Raw genomic sequence first — 20,111 nt, 5'->3', positions numbered from 1 at the left:
GGCCTGTTATAGAGGTACTGATTGCTTGCCGTATCTTCTACAGACAACAGGAACTTCACCCTGCAAATCAGACGCTCTAATTTAAGAAGAGTCTGTCTCCTTAGTTAAGAGATTACACTGTTGAAAGGAAGCTGCTGTTAGAAAAAAATATTTCATCTTTAAGCAATATAGCCCAAAAGAATTTGGACATGTAGCCTTAGGTTCCCAACTATAAATGAAATAATGTCAATATCAATAACATTATCAATATCAACTAATAGAAGAGATTAGAAATTTGATGTTAAGAATAAACACTAGAATAGGGCTCTTCACAAATATTCCTAGTGTTTTAAATTTCACTGAAAATGGAAATGAGTATCTTTCTAAATTATCTTCTACATTTCAAGTCATATTCAAATAAAATAGTACTATTGCACCAGCAGAGGTCAAAGCCAATGAAACGACATGTTTTGGACCATATATTACATATCACTTGATTCCACTCAATTGTTTGCATTTGGTTATCCAGTTTGTAATTAGTTACCCAGTTATTTGCATTTGGTTAAAGAACTGTGCATTTTAGGACAGATCTCAACATGCATACTTCATCTTTTTGCTATGGTCATTGCTTTCTGTGAACAGTGTACTTCATGTTATTTTTTTCTTTACGGTTAAAAAATATTCCATAGTTCTTTAGATTTGTCTGCTTCTGATCTTGTTACCAAATAAGAAAATCACTTATCAAGCAACAATATCAGTTAGTGTAGTTTCTTACAAATTACAGTCAGATCGCTTCTAAATTTTATTTTTGACAATATCTTCTAAACCTTTCATTGTAGCACAATCTTTTCAGCCCCAGAATAATTCTTATGGTCCTTTTTTCCCTAAAAAAAACCCCCGAAAACAAACAAACACAAAACCCACAAACATGCCCCAATTTTTCAATATTGTCTTTAAAGTGAGGATCCTGGAACAAGGTGTGGTCTAGTCTCATTGAAATGAGACTAGGCAGAACTAGTCTCATTGAAATCCCACAGTGCAGCCATCTCCCAACCCGTACTCACCATCTTTGGTTCTTATCTCTTGATTCAGTCCAACTTTGCCTTCTAATCTCAATAGTCATGCCTCTCTAGGACACAGTCTCCTGTCCTGTATCTTGCATTCCATTTCCTAGTTTTGCTTTTGACTTTATTTAAAGGTCTTTTGTATGAGTCATTTTGCCAAGTGATGCGGGGCAAACTACCCAGCTACATTTCTCTATCCTAATTCATTTCTTTTCCATTTTGTCAATCTTCACATGATCCACAAATGTTTTCAACAATCATTCTATATCTATATTTACCCTGACCAAATGTTAAACTGAATCAAATTTTCTTCCAGTTTTAGAGACTCAAGCTAGTTGTTCCTCCTTTTCAGTTGACACTTACTTTTTCTGACCTGTTATTTCACAGTCCATTTAGTTCATACTTTATAATTTCTATAGATTATTTGGTCTTTAATCAGACCATCATGATTTACTAATTCAAATGCCTTTAAAAATCAGAGGATACTTGTCTTAACAGAGGCTGATCGCACATATGTATTTAAACTTGACAAAATGGTACCTCTCTCAGGACCTATTTCCACAAAACAGTGTGGACTATCATTGATTATATTCCTTTCCTTTATTCATTCATTGATTGCATTTTACATCAGCGCTTTCACTATTTTGCCTCAGACTAATGCTGGGCTAAATAACCATCAGTGATCCAGATTTCACACTTACCTTTTTTAAATATTGACTCAAAATGAACAGTTTTCACATTTTCTGAAATTTTAGCAGCATTCTAAGATTCATTAAAAATGAATGCCTACAACTGCAACTGAAAACCCTTTCAGCTAAAATTACTAAGAGAACCCCTTCCCATCTCTGCTTTCCATTTGAGGTTGTGCAAAGTAACACATTTACTTGTGTTTTGGGTTTATATTTTTATGCTGCTGTCCTTTCTCCCATACTTTGTTTTGTGTGCAGTCACTAAAAACAATGAATCTACATTCATTGTGTGTTTGTGTATCACTCAGAAACATGGGTACTGGTGTTATTTGACACTTCCATTCACTCCTGAAATATTAAAAATTATTGTCACTTAGGCAGAGAATGGGAGTGTACAAGTAAACTGCTTATTGTTCTCTTTGAAGAGACTTTAGAGTTAAGGAGCCACGACCTTACATAAAGATAATATTAAAAGAAATGCCTGGGAAGAAAGAAAGATGTCACTGGTTTATGAAAAATATAGTAGCTGTTTGGGATTATGTTATAAAATGAGGAGGAAGTGGGACATGGAGAAGAAATTTACTGTGAGGTTTGCCCATGAAAACAACTTCTTTTGGTTATTATACTCTACCTATTCTGGTTTAACAGGCCTAGCATCATGATTATCAGCTTTGCACACTATTTCATTTATCTAAAGGCTCAAGGCAATCACAGCAAAAGCTTATTCTGTGTAGTTCTTAATAACACCACAAACCGAGCCCTTAGCTAATTCAGCTGTGTGAGGGACAATCCAAATTAGACTGCAGTAGTGGTGAATATTCTGTATCAGCTTTGGATGGTCTGAGTTTAGCTTCTTGGAATTGCTAATATCCCCTTGTGGTACGTGCCACCGAGGCCGTGCAGTTGAGCAGATGATTACAGTAGATTATAGTATGCATGGTTCCTCACTGCACGTGTAGAGGCCTGGTTTGCCTTCTTCGGGTGTGGGAGGCCCCCTGTAGGGCCCCCAAAATATGTGCAACTTATTAAATTACACCTATTGTATGCCTATTGCCCCAACCCTCCCGTTATCAGGTTTTTCAAACGTTATAATGGAAACAAGTAAATTGTCCAACACCAGGTGCTTAAGGCCTGGCAGAGCCCGTTGCAGGCCTCTGGCAACTCTCAGATAAGCTGGGCCTTAAAAACAGCCGATTCCTTCACAAAAGATGCTGTTTCCGTTCTATTTCTCTTGCACTTAGGGGACTTCCAGCTCTTACACGATCACTGCTATATAATCCCCCTGCAGTGAGACCTGCCAGGGTATACTCGCAGAGTCAGGCAGTAGGTGACTGTTCATGACTCCATCTCCCTCCTCACTTTCTCCCTGACCTCCTGTCACGACTCATTGTATTTCTTCATCATTTTCCCCTTTCTCTCTCTTATACGTCTTTTTGCCAGCCCAATTCAGCACCCACCAATGAGGCTGTCCTGGCCAGAGAGCATTTGCTTCGTACTGAGGATTTTGCCTATTGTGCCTAACACCTAGCAGAAAGGAGAAACTGTCCTTTTTAAAAGTGGGATTAAAGCACTGACCGAACACAACACTTAGGCACAACCTGAACCATAAGCAAATCAATAGGACTTCTCATTTGTTCACGTGCTTACAATTAAGCATATTCCTTAATGCTTCCCTGGATGCGAGCCAAAAGAGAGCAGTAAATTGAGTTGGGATCCCAGAAACTACTTTCCTTTTACTGAGACAAAGTCACCCTTTGTATTATCAGACGACACATTCTCTAGTGCAGACGAAGACACATATCAAGCAACTTACAATCAGGGGTCTTTTATTTCTGTTTCTGCAAATATAGTACTTCGCCCTACAATTAAATAAACAAAAAGAAGAGAGAAATCCAAAAGAAGCAATGGTTTGGCACCTTTTCTGCAAAAAATTCTTTACCACGGAACATGGTGGCTGAGCTCTCAGGTTACATTACATCAAAAAAGGCTTTTTAAAGAAATATCTCAGCAGCATAAAGGTCTTAGCAATTAGAACAGACAGGGAGAGATAAGAGATTATGGGCAAAAACTGGGATAGCTCTGGTAAAAAGTCAAAATAAGAATAAATAAGTAACTGCATGTGATACAATCCTAAGAAGTAACAATTCTACTTTCTTCTCTACTGCAGTATATAAGCACCTTCCAGGAGTGTATTAGATAATGTAAACAAAACCTTTCATGAGTCCTTTGGCCTCCTGCTCATTCTCTCCTTGGGGAAGAAACACATACACTTTAATGTTCATTTTTGGCAAACTTCATAGATATGCTGCCTCATATCTCCAGCAGAAAGAAAGAAATGATTAGGTGGTGGTGTCTGGTCATCCCATGTAGTGGCAAAATTTTGCATAGGTGCTGCAGGTCCCAGCCTCTGTTTTTGCCATGGTAATGCCAGCCCTTTCCGACCCAGGCTGCCTTCACGGAGGCTATTGACAGGGATTTCCATCACCCCAGCCTGAGCTAAATGTATATCTTCCCAGATTGGATTCTAAAAGGCAGAAAAGGAACACATACCTGGGCAAACCTAAGTGGTTCTGTATTTATATTAGAGAAATTCAGTTAACGAAGGTGGCCCGGGGACAGATGTGAAGGTGACGTAATATGTAAAAGTCTTTGATGTCAAGGGCAATGCCAGCTCTGGGTCAGTCAAGATAAGTCCTATGAGGAAAGGCCACAACCTTCAGCTAAAAATTGTCTTATTATATAATTGAAGATTTGATTTCAATTAATTTTTCTAGAATTAGAGCCTAGACAAAGAACACTGCAAGAGAAGAACCTTAAGGGTACAGATTATAGAGTGTTCATAGATCTACATGGAAAAGTCTCAGAAATTACTGTGCTTCAGCTCTGTTATTCCTCCCGCAGTGGAGATGTTTTTCTTAGGTGTATCTCTCCAAATTGCTGACATCTTTTATCTCATAAGTACCGTGTTAATGCACTCATTCTCTCACTAAATTCACTACCTTTCCTTCACAAGGAGGCTATTTGCATTTGTTTTCTCAAAACCATTTTTCAATCTTTGATTCTTTCTTTCCTTCAGACCAACCTTCCAGTTCTCTGCAATACTGACATTTCCTTCCTGAAATATTTTTTCTTTCCTTGCTGTTATTTTCTGCTCCTTTACTAGAGCTTGCAATCTTTATAATTTCACAGTTTCTCCCTTTTCAGCAACCTTTTAGCCGTTCCTCCCAAATCTAGTCATGTTTCTCTGGTTGCCTTTTCAAAATATTGACAAAATGCAGTCCAAGAACCTGGCAGACATTCAGTGCATCCTGACACATTACTCTCCTGGCAGACGCCTACACAGTTAAAATCCCTTCCTACTACCAACTCCTGTATTTGGGATGACTCTGAGAGATACTTTCCAAAGACCCCCATCCACCTGACCTTCTTACTTGTTATCTTATTGTAAATCCTAAAAAAGAGAAGTCCCGCCTTTCTCCCTTCTCCCTTTACCTCTGCCTATACACCGGCCCAAAATTGTTTTCAGTGCATATATGTTGAGAGAAAGAGATGTACAAGCCAACACCTTCTTCCATATTTCCCTGCCTAGTATCTCAGGACAAGATAAATCCCTTTACATGAATATTCCACACATATGGATTTTCTCAACACATCTGTTATTCCAGTACTGCAGGACTTCATGTTTGAATTCCTTGACTTGTTGATGCCATGAATGGTTTTTGTGCTCTTAATCTCACTTTTCAGTAGATATGAAATAATATATAGGGAGACATTCTTCAAGAAGAGATCTATTTTGAGGTTTGTTCTTATTCCGTTGAATCAAAACTATTTGAATTCTAGAATTTTATTTTATATTTTATTTTCATATTAAGTGAAAAGCACTACTGAATAATAGCACTTCTCTGTGCATTGTGGAGAAATACACAGAAGACATTTATGTGGTTACACACACAACCAAGAGTGTGGGTTATGTGTTTTGCCCATATACAGCAACACTTGAAATGCCACTGTCCTTCTCTGGAGCTAGCAAGTAAATCCATGTATTTCAGTACATTACATGTGTAATAGCTGACAGCAGTGTCTGACCAGAGGCATTCAAGAACTGGAGACTCTCACTTATTGCGTTTTCTACCATCTCCCACAGATGCCAAATGCTGGGTCAGATCCTCAGCTGGACTCAGCACGAGCCCCAGGTTCAGCATTTCAAACCATAACAGAAACACTTTAAGTCAGATGAGCCCTCTAAACCAAACTTTTTTTTCGTTGCCCTTTTTTTTTTTTTTTACAGCAGCCTATGTCATGTGTACAAATACAATATATGATGGAGTCCTTTGTGACTCAAGTATATGAATAGACTCAGTTTTGACCAAATCAATAAGAATGTTTTTAGCCTCGTATCCAAATAATGTAAATAACTTACATGCAAGTTATTATGCTTTGTAGGGTAATAACATTCAACTCTTTAAAGAAGTGGTGCATTTTGGAATCAAACCTAAAAGAAACAATCAAAGACCAACTGAAAGTTGAGCTCAGCACTGTAGGTAGGTGAACATAGCAATGGCTTACAGAACTGGAGGTTAATTTAAAATCATTTAAAAAGGGGTTACAACAGAAAAGTTTTCTTCTGAACAGAGAACTAAGAGCTTAGTCCTCTTGCCAGTTATCCTAAAGAATTGATAAAGCTTTTCTATTTAGCAAAAGGAAGAGCATCTCTGAAGAGTTACAACTTGGCAGGGCAGAACAGAGAATATGCCCAGACAGAGTTTGGGAGAGGAGCCCGGTTAGCTTGTCCCAGGGTCACAGAGTGGTCCCTGGAGCATTCCACCCTTACAATGGATGTGGTGACCTGCACTCAGTGCAGATTGTCCCAAGTAAAACAACTTCTTGGCAGGAAATGCAGAAGAAGCAAGCAGAGCTCAATCCACCTAGTCTGTAACTACAGAAAATGCCAGCTGAGTCTGCACTGCAAGCAGAGCCCTGAGGTGCTCCCGTGGTGCCACACTGTTTGCCTGACCCCAGCATAAAACCAAACCCATTCACTCCTTTAGATCATTGCCCAGGAAGAAAAAAAAAAAAACACAGGAGGAAAAAAAAAACCAAACATAAAAAAACCCCAATGGTTATATGGAGTATCTTCTCACCTTCTCACCTTGTAGGTCTTTGTCTCTCCTCTGTACATCTCTCTGGTATTTCTCTTTCACTCCACTACTGTGGATGATCTTTTTCCCCTGCAACAGCCATTGCTGGCAGGGCTGAGACCTTCCCAGGTCCATCCCTCATCTGAGTGCTCGGAGTGGGACCTCCTGTTGCCGTCCAGTGCAACGGTGGGTGAGCACAAGTGGCAGCTTTCACTTTGGCCTGTGACTCGTTTGCAAAATGGCCTTGAAAAAGTGTTGCAAATGCTTTAGACTCACTGAGCCTTTCAGCCAACCCAAAGCGGTTGTGGTCTTCATGCAATGCCAGTTTTCCACTAGTGAATCCCACCAGCCAGCCTTAGACATCTTTGGTCTCAGTGACAGGTGCAAAGGGCTTATCAAAAATATACTGATTTTATGTGAGTTCTTTATCCTTTCAATATTCAGTACTGGACATTCTGATATTCAGTCATATTCAGGTTCTTCAAATACATTTAGAATTTATTCAGGTTAAGAAAGCTGAAGGAAAATCATTTAGATAGGTCTGGTTTGAATTTGTAGTGGAGAAATTCTGGACTGTTAGACACAGCTGGTATCCCTGTGCAGTGAATCATCAGAAGGGCTATAGAAAATGTGTTTCTTTCTGCATACAGACAATGACGTTAAAGTAAAAGTTAACAAGAGTTCCTACATTTTTAGAAGTACTGTTCAGGTTCTTGTGGAGCTATGTGTTTCTAAACTGACTAGCCAAAAAGGATGTTTTTCTCCATCTGGAGCTCTTAAAACCTAAAAATACAATATGAATGCTTCTGTGGTTTGGTTAGCCTACCATCATTATAACTGTAAAGAAGGAATTTCATATATATGATACATGCAAAAAGGACTTGAATTTTCCATTCTCATTGCACCATCATGTCTTGCCCAAATAAACCTAATGACATTATTTTAGTCTTAGAAGGTACACATACAGTATAAAATTCTTCATAAAAATTAATTTAAATTCCAATCCAACAAAAAATTCAATAGTTCCAGCAATAGAGCTAAGCATGCGCTTCATTGATAGATCAGGTTTCTAATGAGGAACAGTTGTTTATAATATCTTATCATAAATGCCAGTTTCTATTGGTAATAAGTAAGTATCCCCTGCAAATCTTTCAAACTGCTCTTGGATAATAGAGTTATTTCACGCATGCACCCAACTCTCTATTTAGGAAATTCGCAAAGGCAAATTTATGTTTTCACTTGACAGCAAATAATACTTAAATACCTTGTCAATATAACGTTTAACACACTCCTTGATGACTAGTCAAATCTGCAGGTAAAAAACTTCGCTAAAGTGGTTGGTCTGGCAACATAATTTGGCACTCTATATCTATTAACTTCTGTTTCTGCTTTTGCACAAACAAGATTTGCCACAGATCACTGGTTCAAACAAGAAGTCTAAATGAAGTATCTCAAATTAAGTTTGAATTGATTTACATCGTGAACCAATGAACCAGCAAATTTTCTTGTGCGCGTTTGCGTGTGCAGAACTAAAATACTTACAGGAGATACTGTCATCCTGGCAATTAATGCCATCAGATGAGGAAGACCAATTTCCTCATTTGTTTTCCCTTCTCATTTTGTAGGAGAAAGAGAGAGCTGACATCCCTCTGTCTTCACTTTCTGCTAAAGTCACCCAGGCCAGAGGCACTCAGTCCCACAAAATCTCAAATAAAATAGCTACATACAAAAAAATATATACCAAGGACAATCTACGAACATCTAGTTTCAGAACAGTAAATGCACCACTGCAATGTTTTGAGGGAGAAGTATGTTTCTGCTTACTCTTTTTAGTGGCGTAATCAGTCTATTTTCAGTTCTGTCACTGAAAGGAGCAGAGTGAATTTAGCAGACGGAAATATGGTGGGACATAGACAGAACTATATAAACTGAAAATGCTGATGCAGTGCTTTGAAGCTGCCTCCTGTGTTATTTTGAGGGTATCTGTACATGCCACATAACAGTCCAAATATTCCACTAGCGTTTCATAGAAATGTTTGAACTCTTTGCTGCATAATAAAGAAAAACAGAGACAGGCAGCTGTTGAGGTTTTATGCCATGGAGAGTATGTACTTGTATGTAAGCACGTGCGTGTTTGCATCCGTGTTTCTTTCTTTGATAGAGATTATGAGCCATGTAGGAATAGAGTGCTTAATTGAAAAGATAACAAATGATGAAGCAGCTGTTAAGTATGGCACAAAAATTGCTCCAAGCAGTTAAGGCTGATCATCACGATGGAAATAGCTTTTTGACAAGCTTAGCATTCCTGTGACAATAATTAAGAATCAGGTTTCCACCAAAAGGCTTTATAGCCAGAAGGGGTTGTAAATCGATGGGCAACATTTTTATCTTGGAATGAAAATTAATTATTCAGTGTTGAACATGCTTTCTCACACTTAACTGCCTGTAATGTGTCCTTTATTCTCCATCTTAATTCAATTAATATACCATTGTCAAAAGGGTGTTTGTCTATAGTGATTTACTTTTGTTAAAAATTACCATAAGGAAATATGACAAAATTGAATGTTTCTTAAATGAAGCCATAGTTCACATTTTTTTGGCAGAGGGTTGTTAGCTGTTAAGTACTCTTTGACAAGGGTGTGGATATGAGCATTTTGTATTGCACCCTTTGAGCTTGCATAAGCACATAAAGGGATTGAATAATGCATGAATAAGAAGTGTAGGATTTTCCAAAGTGCTCTATGTAGCCCTAACTTCTTTCTTCCATTTAAGCTAGTCAGAAAACATCTTGAATTTAATTGGAGCAGTTTCAGGACACCAAATACTTTTTAAAATCTCATGCTTACTGAAAAGAAATAAAAAATGTTCTTGCCTTTTTGACAATTATATGAAAATGAAGGCATCTATCACAAAGCTGTCATGACACTTACAGGAAAATGATGCATCTTTGGGGAATTATTCAGACTGTTTTGACAAGCTCTACCATCTGAAAATGGGGCTGGAAATGTCCTCTTGGCAAGAAACATTATACAACATAAGCCTCCACAAGCGCAACTCTTGTCTCACTATTGCCATCGGTATTCTCATCTTCACCAGTAACAGAGCTGGTAGAAAAAAAATTAGCACTGGAATTGGCGTTTCATTTCATTCAGCACTCCAATATTATTCCATTATTGCCCCTATCTTTTGTGGCCCTGCTAAATTATTATTTAAGCTAATACTTCATAAAATACCAGAAGCGAGAGACTAAAACTTGCTTTCTTGAAGGAGTCCCATAGTGTTTTCTCACTCAACGTAAGTTCTTTATGGTACTCTCCCTCTGAAGCACAGGACTATGCTTATGCAGCAGCTTAAGGACAAGTTATTAGAGGGCAAGGGGTACAATACTTTCAATCCGTTTTTTATTATCTCATGGGTGTTCCTGCTATAGCCAAGCACTGCTTAAAGAAATACTGGTGAGTCACAAAAGAATGCCCTCTCTACATATTAGGGAATGAATTGCTTTGTAAAATCTCTTAACATTATATCAGCTTGAGCTAATGCTGACTCTGCTCACAGCATATGAAGCTACAGAGGACTAGCAGAGACGTGGATTTTTGTTCTTGCCCCAAAACATGCTCCTGCATTGCTGCCTCCTAAAATGTTTTTTCCAGGAGGAGATTGCAGCACAGGAGGGAAGAGGACCACATCCCTTCTCATTTCTGAAAGCTTTTAAAAGTCAAGAGAGTACATCTATGGCAAAGTGATTCCATGAGCAGAGTAAAGCTAGCATGACATGTTCTGAGAGTTCTACTGGTGAAATAAACTCCAAAATAATTTTCTTTTCCATATTTCAACTACTGAGTAGTTTCAATCACCTTAGGAAACCTAAAGTGTTTCCTTCCTTTAAGCTGACTTACCTTATTTGCAGGTCAATATATATGTCCTTGCCAAGCAGAGCTATCACTAGTCATCCAAGAGATCCCAGGTTCAGGTAATCAAAACCAAATATACCCACAGTTCACGTTTTGTCTACGAACCCCTTATGGGGTAGGGGGTCACAGTGACGTTGGAAGAGGTTTCTGTGTTATATTGCATTTTTTATTTGAGGAAACTTATGGTAGAATTGAAATAATAATGCCAGCTATCAATCCAGGAATGTATCTTTCTATGCTGCCTAAATTTTGAATTTAAGAATCCTGTTGTCCTTTCCTATCCTGTTTTCCACCTCACTGACCACCGCCATTTCTTCTACATTGACTATTCTAAACAATTAGCTGAGAAGCATTCCTTGCAAATACCTGACCGGCCCAACACCTTTACTCAGTTAGGATATTGCCTTCTCTTCAATCAACATGGCTTGTTTCTGTAGGACTACCCAAAATGAAGATGCCCTCCAAGAGAAGTGAAGCTGCCAGAAGCCAGTCCCGACACAATCCCCTTTTGTTAATCAGACGCTTCCTCCATTTTGAAGAGACGTAAGTTGGGAATGAAGCAAGGAGAGCATGTGTGCAGATCAACAGATCTTTTAAAATATAGGCAGAAATGTCAGGGTTTGACTTTGTGCTCAAGTTGATAAAAATCTTTAACTTCCTTTGCCATTTCATGCACTTGTCAATACTGCAGATTAATAGCTTCTGCACTGACTCACTGGGTTTGTTCTCAGTGTCAGGCCAGAAAATGAAAGAGAAATAAACCGCCCAAAAAACATCAGATAATTTCTGGTAGGAAAAAAGCCACAAACAAACATGCAAAATTCAAAGAAAATGCATCTATTGTTAGTCCAGGCTATTAGTGCCTGCTACCATTCAGTCCAGTTGGAGGGAGCAGAAGACTTGCACGAATCACATATTAGGACAATATGTTTAATAAAAAGCCAGAGCAGAATGTTTCTGGCTCATTTTAATAGATATAATAATGTTGCATCACAAATCTGTCCTTGAGTTTTTCTTTCAAGGGAACTGCCCTGGAGTTAGTTGCAAAAAAATCAGTGGTCTGGAAATTATGTAATTTAAACATGTTTACCTCAGTGTATGCCAGTGTTTGCAGCTGTTGAAGTGGGCAGAGCCTGGTCCTGCTGAGGCTAATTCTCCTAAATTAAAAACTGCTTCCGTTCCACGCAACCCCACACATATTTAGCCTTTGCAGACCAAACTTGAGAATTTGGAACATTTTGTAAACAGTTCCAAGAGAAGCAAAAATGTTCAGTGGAAGGGTTCTTTACAAAAAATAAATGTTTTAATTTAACATTACTTTCAGGAATGCAGTGCAATTTTAAATGGGTAAAAGTGGAAGCATTTCATTGTCTTTCACTATTACAGTGTATCAAGATTAATAACATACTTAAAATATATATTTTAAAGTAACTAAAACTAAATTCACGGACTGTAAAGTTTAAATAGAGCATTTCGGTGACTTTGCTTGTTCTGTTGATGTTTAGTGGGCCATTACGGCTATTCCAATTTTCTTAGTTTGGCTTTAAATGCCGAAAATTTTAAAAGAAAATCACATGCGAAATTCCAGATTTCCAACTGTTTTCACTGAATCTGCATACAAGTCGGTAGAGTTGAAATGCAAGTTCCTACACTTCAGACTAATTCTGTAAAAATACGGAAGACAGACTAATCATGACCCAAACGATGCAGAAAGTCAAAACATTCCTGTCTGCTATTTAATTTATATTGTTACTATTTGTTCACCAAAGGCTTTTCCTCTTATGCTACATTTGTGCGGTATGTGAAACTAGGGACACCGTGTCCTAACTATGGAAACTGATTGTGATATTCATATAAAACCACTATATATGACCAGTTCCTGCTTACCTTTTACAATGAAAGTTCACCGGCAGAGACAAACTATTGGTCTTTGTTTACCACCAAGCCCAAGGGTGCTAATGCATGAAAAATACCAGATTGCAGCATATAAAAGCACCGATTGCAGCCAGATAATATCTTGGTGGGGTGAGATGGCACCGATGAAAAACTCCCCTGGACAGTGTTTGGAGCTACATTTTGTATTGCACAGACTCAGCTCCTTGCTGGGCTGATTTATGTGAGGTTCTATGGAGGTGGTCTCACGATCTGGGCCTCTTTAAAATGAGAAAAACCTCCAAATCTCTCAGACGAGAAGATATACTGAGGTTCTTGCAGTAGGAGTTTATGAAGAGGCCACATTGATCTGAAAAAATAAAAAGGAGGGGATTCAAAAAAGATTTTTCACTCTAGCTGATGAAAGAGAAATCCATAAACGTGGCTTTTCCATATGACAAAGTGATATGCAATATTCACTGTGGTTTCACACAGCTGGGTCAATAAACTTCCATTAACTATAGACAAACTGTCAAAGTGACCCGCTGCCCTCATTTCTGCAGAATGACTTGGCCTTAGCTGTCCATATTAATATGAATTTTAACCCTTTGGTTTGGCATTTTAATTCTTCATCCATTAGTCTCACATTTCTGTATTATCAGCTAGTACTATTGATTTTAAAGAATACATACAGTCAATTTGCACACATGTATTTGCAAAGGTCAGCAGAGGACACTAGCATGTGATTTCTGCTAGAGGTCCAGACATTAGGCTTCCTGATGACTTTTATTATCTTTCCTTCTGGCCAAGATTATTTTATTGCAAGTGGAAGTAGTACTTAATGTAACTGAAGGATCGCTCAATGTCGTTGTAATCTGATTTTTTAAGGGTTCATTTGTGGGATTTTTTTACAAGACAAGTCTAAACAGAGGCAGTGTAATCCCAAAAATATCTTTCTCCACGCTGAGCTTCTCCTGATACGATTGCCAGACATCTCAGCTGCCTGTGCTTTATTGGAAGGAAGAGACTGTTAATTGGCACAAAGAAACAAGTGGAAGGAAAGCAACAGTCTGTGTCCCAGCCCTCACAGACCTGCATATACTTAATGTTTAAAGCATACAAATAGCTCCAACAACAAATGCTGAAGTTTTTACATGACTGAGATGACCCCTGCCCTCTCTCTCTCTTTTCTTTTTTCTTTTTTTTTTTTTGTTAAAGGAAAGCCAGGCAGTAGAGATTAATTTTACACTTGACTAAAATACTGAGGTCTGTAGTCGCACTGTTAGTGGGAAGGAGGTTTAACAGCCAAAGTCTCTGGCTTTTAAGAAAGCTTCACCCTGATATTCCTCCTTTTTTACCCTTCTGGTGGAAAACTGTAATGTTCCTGGTATACAACCTTTCTGTGTAAGATCTTACTAACGGGAAGAAAAGAAATTTCTCCAGTAATTAATATCTCAGCTTCTAGAGACCTCTACCCCTCAGGGGTAGTGTGCGGTGTTACCTCTTGTGTGGTGTTACCTGAGACAGACTTTGCTATTTGGAAACTCCAGAGACATCTCCTAAGAAGTGCCTACTACTATTTTCTCCCTCCTGCTATTTTTTTCCACTGCTCATTTTCTCCTTGTTTTAGAGTTTCTGTTTGTACTGCACCAGGACACATAATTCCTCAGTCACTAGCAGCAGCACATGTTATTTACAGACATGAGGGATTTGCCCGGGCATCTGCCACGCAAGGACGTGTGAATATTTACACTGCCCAGTCCTCTAATCTACCTAAGCACCTTCTTTCCATGGTCCAACTTCATCTGTAGGTTAGGCAAATAATTAATATTTCCCTAAATTTCTTGCAGTTCCAGCTCCGTTCCCATTCGAAGCAGCAAGAAGCTGTCACCGAGTGCAAGATCAAAGTTTGCTCTGGATCTGTCGGTATTCCAGTCACTGCCGTATTTAAAGTGTTCTGCTCATTATGACAGTGGCAAAGTCAGGATTGGCACTTAGTGGCACAATGCCATTAAGAGGATGAATTTCTGGAGTGCCTCAGGAACAAGACAGAGACTCTTAAATGTGCCTTTGCTCCATTCATAAAGAATACGCACCAGACTTCAGGAGAAGCAAACCAGACAGAGCTGTCCTCCCGCTCTGGGTCTGGTTTCAGATCTCACCATTTATTTTTAGAAAAAGAAGTAATAATTTTAATTTTGCCATGTTTCAAAACATAAGAGTAACACAGCACTATTCCAAATAGCACTTGAATTTCATTTTAGATCAGGAATCTATGATGTTTCTGTCTCTGTTGGAATTTCCACCACAAACATATCCCTCTTGTCTATGTTACAATACTTAGAGTATGGACTTATCTGGCATCTGCCACTTCTTGCAATAAAATCATAACTATCTTCTCTGTGGGGGGAATAGAATTTTGACTCAAATGGAAAATGAACATACATTATACTTCAGAAAGTATAAAGACCAGATATTCACTGCAGGGAGAGTGAGAGACCTCAGTGGAGCTAAATCAATTTATACTCAATAACGACTCATGCCAAAACTTCAAAGTGAAAAGAACCCAAACTTGTTTTTCCTTGAGCAGCCCTTTCATGGGCTTTTGTAAATAAGATAAAGATTGGACAGAAAGAAATAGAATAAATAGCATCGTTCTGGGACCCATCTTAAAAAAACACTTTTTCATGCGCTTAGATTTTCACACATGATTTTCACACCCTCTGAGGTCTCTTGAGCTATTGGTATGCATAAGTTAAGCTCACACAGATGTATTTGCAAAAAGAGGCAGTTTCTCCAGAACAAATCATCTTTTCTGCATCAGTAGGAAAGCGACTGATAGCCCTCCAGCGTGCTTTAGATTTCATACTCCGTTTGTAACAAGAGCTCCATAACACTCCCCATTACAACACAAACAACAACACAATCATTTAGTTCTGCAATCTGAGCGGGACAACGGGTATTCCAACATTCCCAAGGGGGGTTCGAATGACTTATTGATCAATTGATTAATAAATGTCAGCGGTCAGAGGAGAGAGCAGCTCTGCTGCAAAAATAGCTGTCAGAAGAGCCCATAAGTGCAGGAGCTATTAGGAGCGAAAAAATTAATCTGACAGAAAAATAGAGCAGTGATTGTTTTACATTAAATGTGAGAGAATGCATGATCTGTGTTTCCAAAACTTGTCAGATATAATAATGAGAAAGAGAAACTTCATTTCTGGAATAAAGATGTTTATGCACATATTTTGATAGGCCACATATGAAAATTTGGAATTGATTAACTTTTCATAAAGTAGCTGCTTTGAGTTATTTCTACTAAAAGTTAGCAACTCATGCTCTAATCATGCTTAAGAATCATTTTGTTTTTAACAAATAAGGCTGAATACTTTTCCTAGCTAACTTTTAAATTGTTATTTTTGGCACAGGTAAGGGTAAATTTAGTCTGTATGTTTTTCCAAGTTTGATTGTTGGTTCTTTGTCCTAAAGATTTCATTGAAATGCAGTTGTGACGTAGAACATGCGTTCCTGAAATGCTTGCTGCTGTTTATTATTAGCTTTCATTTTCAGATAAGGGGCATCATTATCGTATTTAAGATTCATTTGACAGGAGGCATTCACATGTGTTGGAAAGGCTGTCTTCATAGCATTATTCCAGTAAGGGTATAAATGAAGGACTGGGAGGCAGATGCTTATCTATGTGAAAAATCCTTACTCACCTGATCTGCTTAACTATAGACAACCGAGCTATAAAAATAAGTGAATCTATACCATCCCTTTATTTTCATCAGAGTGTTTGTGTGTGTAGTAATTGCTCACCTGAGTTTGTGAAATTGTTCTTATGGTTATCTTAATCTCCCACTAATCTCATGTATTGGGACTTCATTCGGAGGCTCAGACGTGACGGTTCCCTTCACTCACTTCCTACACAGGAATCTACATTCTCAGTAGAGCTGATAGAATGATGCAATGTGATGAGCCGTATTACTGACTTCTAGCACAGGTCGGGGGACCGTACCTAATTAAATGATTTATTCAGAGTCGCACAGGAAAACTGTGAATCAAGATTTGAACTGATTCTCACCAGTTGCCAGCCACCTCATATGACCAAATCATGCCACTGTTGTAACATTGGCTGTGCCGGTAAAGCATCTATTTCACCCATAAAAAAAGACGTAGCCATTGCCACATTTGAACCAGCATCATAGCAGAAATAAGATCTCTCTAATAGCTTCCTCGATGTCTTACAAGTGTATTACCAAGATCCTAATTACAGTCATGATAAGGAAAACAGATCCTTCGCGTTACAGACTGAATGAATTACTGTGGAATTTGCTATTTAACTTATTAGCTAATTTAGTTCTTCCTCTGGTTTCACTAGTTAAGAGCACGTACACTTATACACATAAAGATATAAAAGAAATCAGTGCCAACCTTTGTATAAATACCTTGGTATCTCTGAAATCTAGGCAGCGTGTCCCAGACCCCAGTTAAGCAACATGATGCTTCATTGGATGTACTCACGCAACACGAACAGTTTTCCTCTAGCTGCTTTATGAATACTTTTTAGAATAGGAAGACACTGAATAATTGAGCGTTAAGAACTACATATTTTCAAATTAAGATTGCAGTATTTATACACTTTAGAGAAGGAATGTTTTCTATATTTCTGTTTTCCCAGTTCACTTTCCCAGTTTAGTTTCTGGGAAATTGATAGCAGGCTTTCTCACATGTTCTCTGCTTGCTTATGCGGTCTCAGATGAACTCTGAAGTTCATAAAACGCCACGATTTGCCAACATTTTCATAAACTCCTGGCCACAGTCCAAACATAACCAATGAATAAATTGATCTGAAAAAAAAAAATCTGAGCCAGCCAAAATGCTCATCTTGTTCTTTTTTTTAATTGTTCTTTTAAAAATAAATCCTCGTTATCTGTTTTATTATTCAACTATAGCTATTCCTAAAGAAAAACTCTTTAATTACCTATTACTCAATGAACTCCCAGTCATTTGCAAAGGCTTCTCAAGAGCTTTAGTGTATAAAATGAAAAGAGAACATTTCAATTCTGAAATAAATCATACTGCGTGCATTCCTTTATTCAGTGTGTTTCTCTTTATGTGAACACTGTGCAAGGATTCTTGGTATTTTTATATAAAATGCCTGTCTTTGAAAACATTATACAAATAGTTATATCCACAGATGTAGATGAGTGCATTGAAGGAAGGAGCCAGGAATACCACTTATGATTAATGTAACGTATTCCAAGACTTTGTTGTTATTTGCTTACAGCTTGAACAGGTTTCAATGCCTAAAGCCAAGATTTTCCACGTCAGATGTCATCAGAAGCCTGAAAATTTTAAGAAAAAAAAAAGAACCAAAGCAGTTCAGGCATCTCTGAGAAGGAGGCTAAGGGAAAATATGTACCAGCAAAATGAGCATTTGTCCTTCTTCAATAAATTTGTGTGACCTTTTTATTGAAGAGGTCTAACACCTGTTTTAGAGCACAGTAATGAGATCTGGAGGATGGCTGTATATGTGCTAAAGCTCTTTTTTTCCAAATATCAGAATTTGATCATGTATTATCGTCCCTGGGAAGATTAAAACCAATTAAAATTATACATATTAGACTAAAATAGTCCTCTAATGAGAGTGCTTCATATACTCTTACTGTAAAGGGAATACTAAACAAAAACATCCTGCATCATGAAGTTTCATCCCTGCTGCTAAAGGAAATTGCATAATACAGATAATAGATGCAAGAAGTCCTACACTGAAATGAATCAGACTCTTGGATGAGGCTCTTCTACTGAAGGGTGCCCCTAGGACGTCACCCCTCCAGCCCTTAGAAACCTTCTCCTATTTCCAGTTTGAACTTACTAGCAGTCACTTTTTACCAATTTCTTCTTGTGCCAAGACTGTTTTTCAGTCGTTCCTCTGCCCCTCTTTGGCTGCGTTTGCTCAGAACGAGCACGTCCTCTCTCAACCTTTGTTTCATGATGGGAAATAAGCCAAATGTCTCTCCCATGATCACCTTGGTAGCTCCTCTGTGAACATGATCCAGAGGAACAGAGGCAACTACGCACAATAAGCCAGATGAAGTATTCAAACACCCTTGTAGAAATGTTGTAAAATCTCCTTATTTCTGCTAGAAACATCTTTACTGAGGTCACATTTGTCCTTTCCCTAGCCCCTCATGTTGATTGTTCATAGGTGACTCTCTAATGGAGAAAAGTCTTTCTCCATGTCAGCAATTTTCAGCTGATAAGTGCCTGTCTGATAGAGAAATAAACATAAACCCATAAGACTACATAATTTGTACCATTATATTCAATCTCATTTTTATTTCTACAGTTCTTATTGTTATTCCATTCATCCTATTGTCTTTCAGTTTTGATAAGAACTCCCAACTTTTGGTTACAAGCAACTTTCATTTAGTATCAGCAAAGTTAATTAAATTGTATTAACTAATTAAAAATCAAGAAGACTGTTTTCAGATCATTTTTTCAGAAAGATTAGGGCCTGAACAGGGCTGTCTATAATCAGCTTGGTTTTAGCAAGGTTTTCACAACTTACTTTTTTTTCTCTAGTGCCAGTTGCCTTCAATTTGGATAGTTCTGTGCATAGAGCATTGTATTGCTCTGGCTAAACAAAATCTACTGCATTAATCTTGTCTAAAAATGAAGATGCCTGGAATCTAGGCAACTAATCTCCTTGTAAACTCATGTTGTATTTACATCACCTTCCATTTGACTTCCCATTTCTGCAGTTCTTTAAAATGTTTTCCAAAATCTGTTTGCTATTGAGAGCACACAAAAACTGCCCTTTTTTACTTTATGTTTGTGCGTTCCCAGTTATCCCATTTATTAGAGTCAGTTACTGTCCTTCTTACTGGTCCTGTAATTTAATATTCCAGTCCCTTGTATGTTCTGAAATGGAAATTGTTTCCTTCTATATGGGTATATTTACTAAGGTTTTTTTCATATCTCAAATAAAATAATTTCCACATCTATTCCTCCATTCTAGTTATCCATTAACCTCTCTCTCACGCTCAGCATTATCTTAATTAAAATCTAAGAAAGAATATTAATCTAATTCTCAGAACAACTTTGGCAAAATTGTTACTGATGACCATAGGAAAATTTGGACAAGAATAAGTTCAATTCTGAAAGAAGTAAATCTGACATTATTGTACATTGAAGCCATGTAAAAATATTTAGTTTTTCAGAGATTTCCAAATTAAACTAGAGAGTTTCAACTGAGAAATGTATTTGGGAGATTTATTTGAGTCCGAAAGTCCAAAACAGAGCTTGAGAAACAACAGAGGAAGTTGAAAAGAAAGAGAACTAGAATCAGGTTGGTCTGGATGTCATCAGTTTTGATTTTGGCATTAAATTTACTACCCACATCCAAAAACATCAACATTTGAAAGCATTATTCAACCCAGATTGGTGGAGCAT

Source organism: Larus michahellis, chromosome 5 (assembly GCF_964199755.1).
Source record: "Larus michahellis chromosome 5, bLarMic1.1, whole genome shotgun sequence".
Classification (NCBI taxonomy): Eukaryota; Metazoa; Chordata; class Aves; order Charadriiformes; family Laridae; genus Larus; species Larus michahellis.
Note: the sequence above shows the minus strand (reverse complement) of the source record.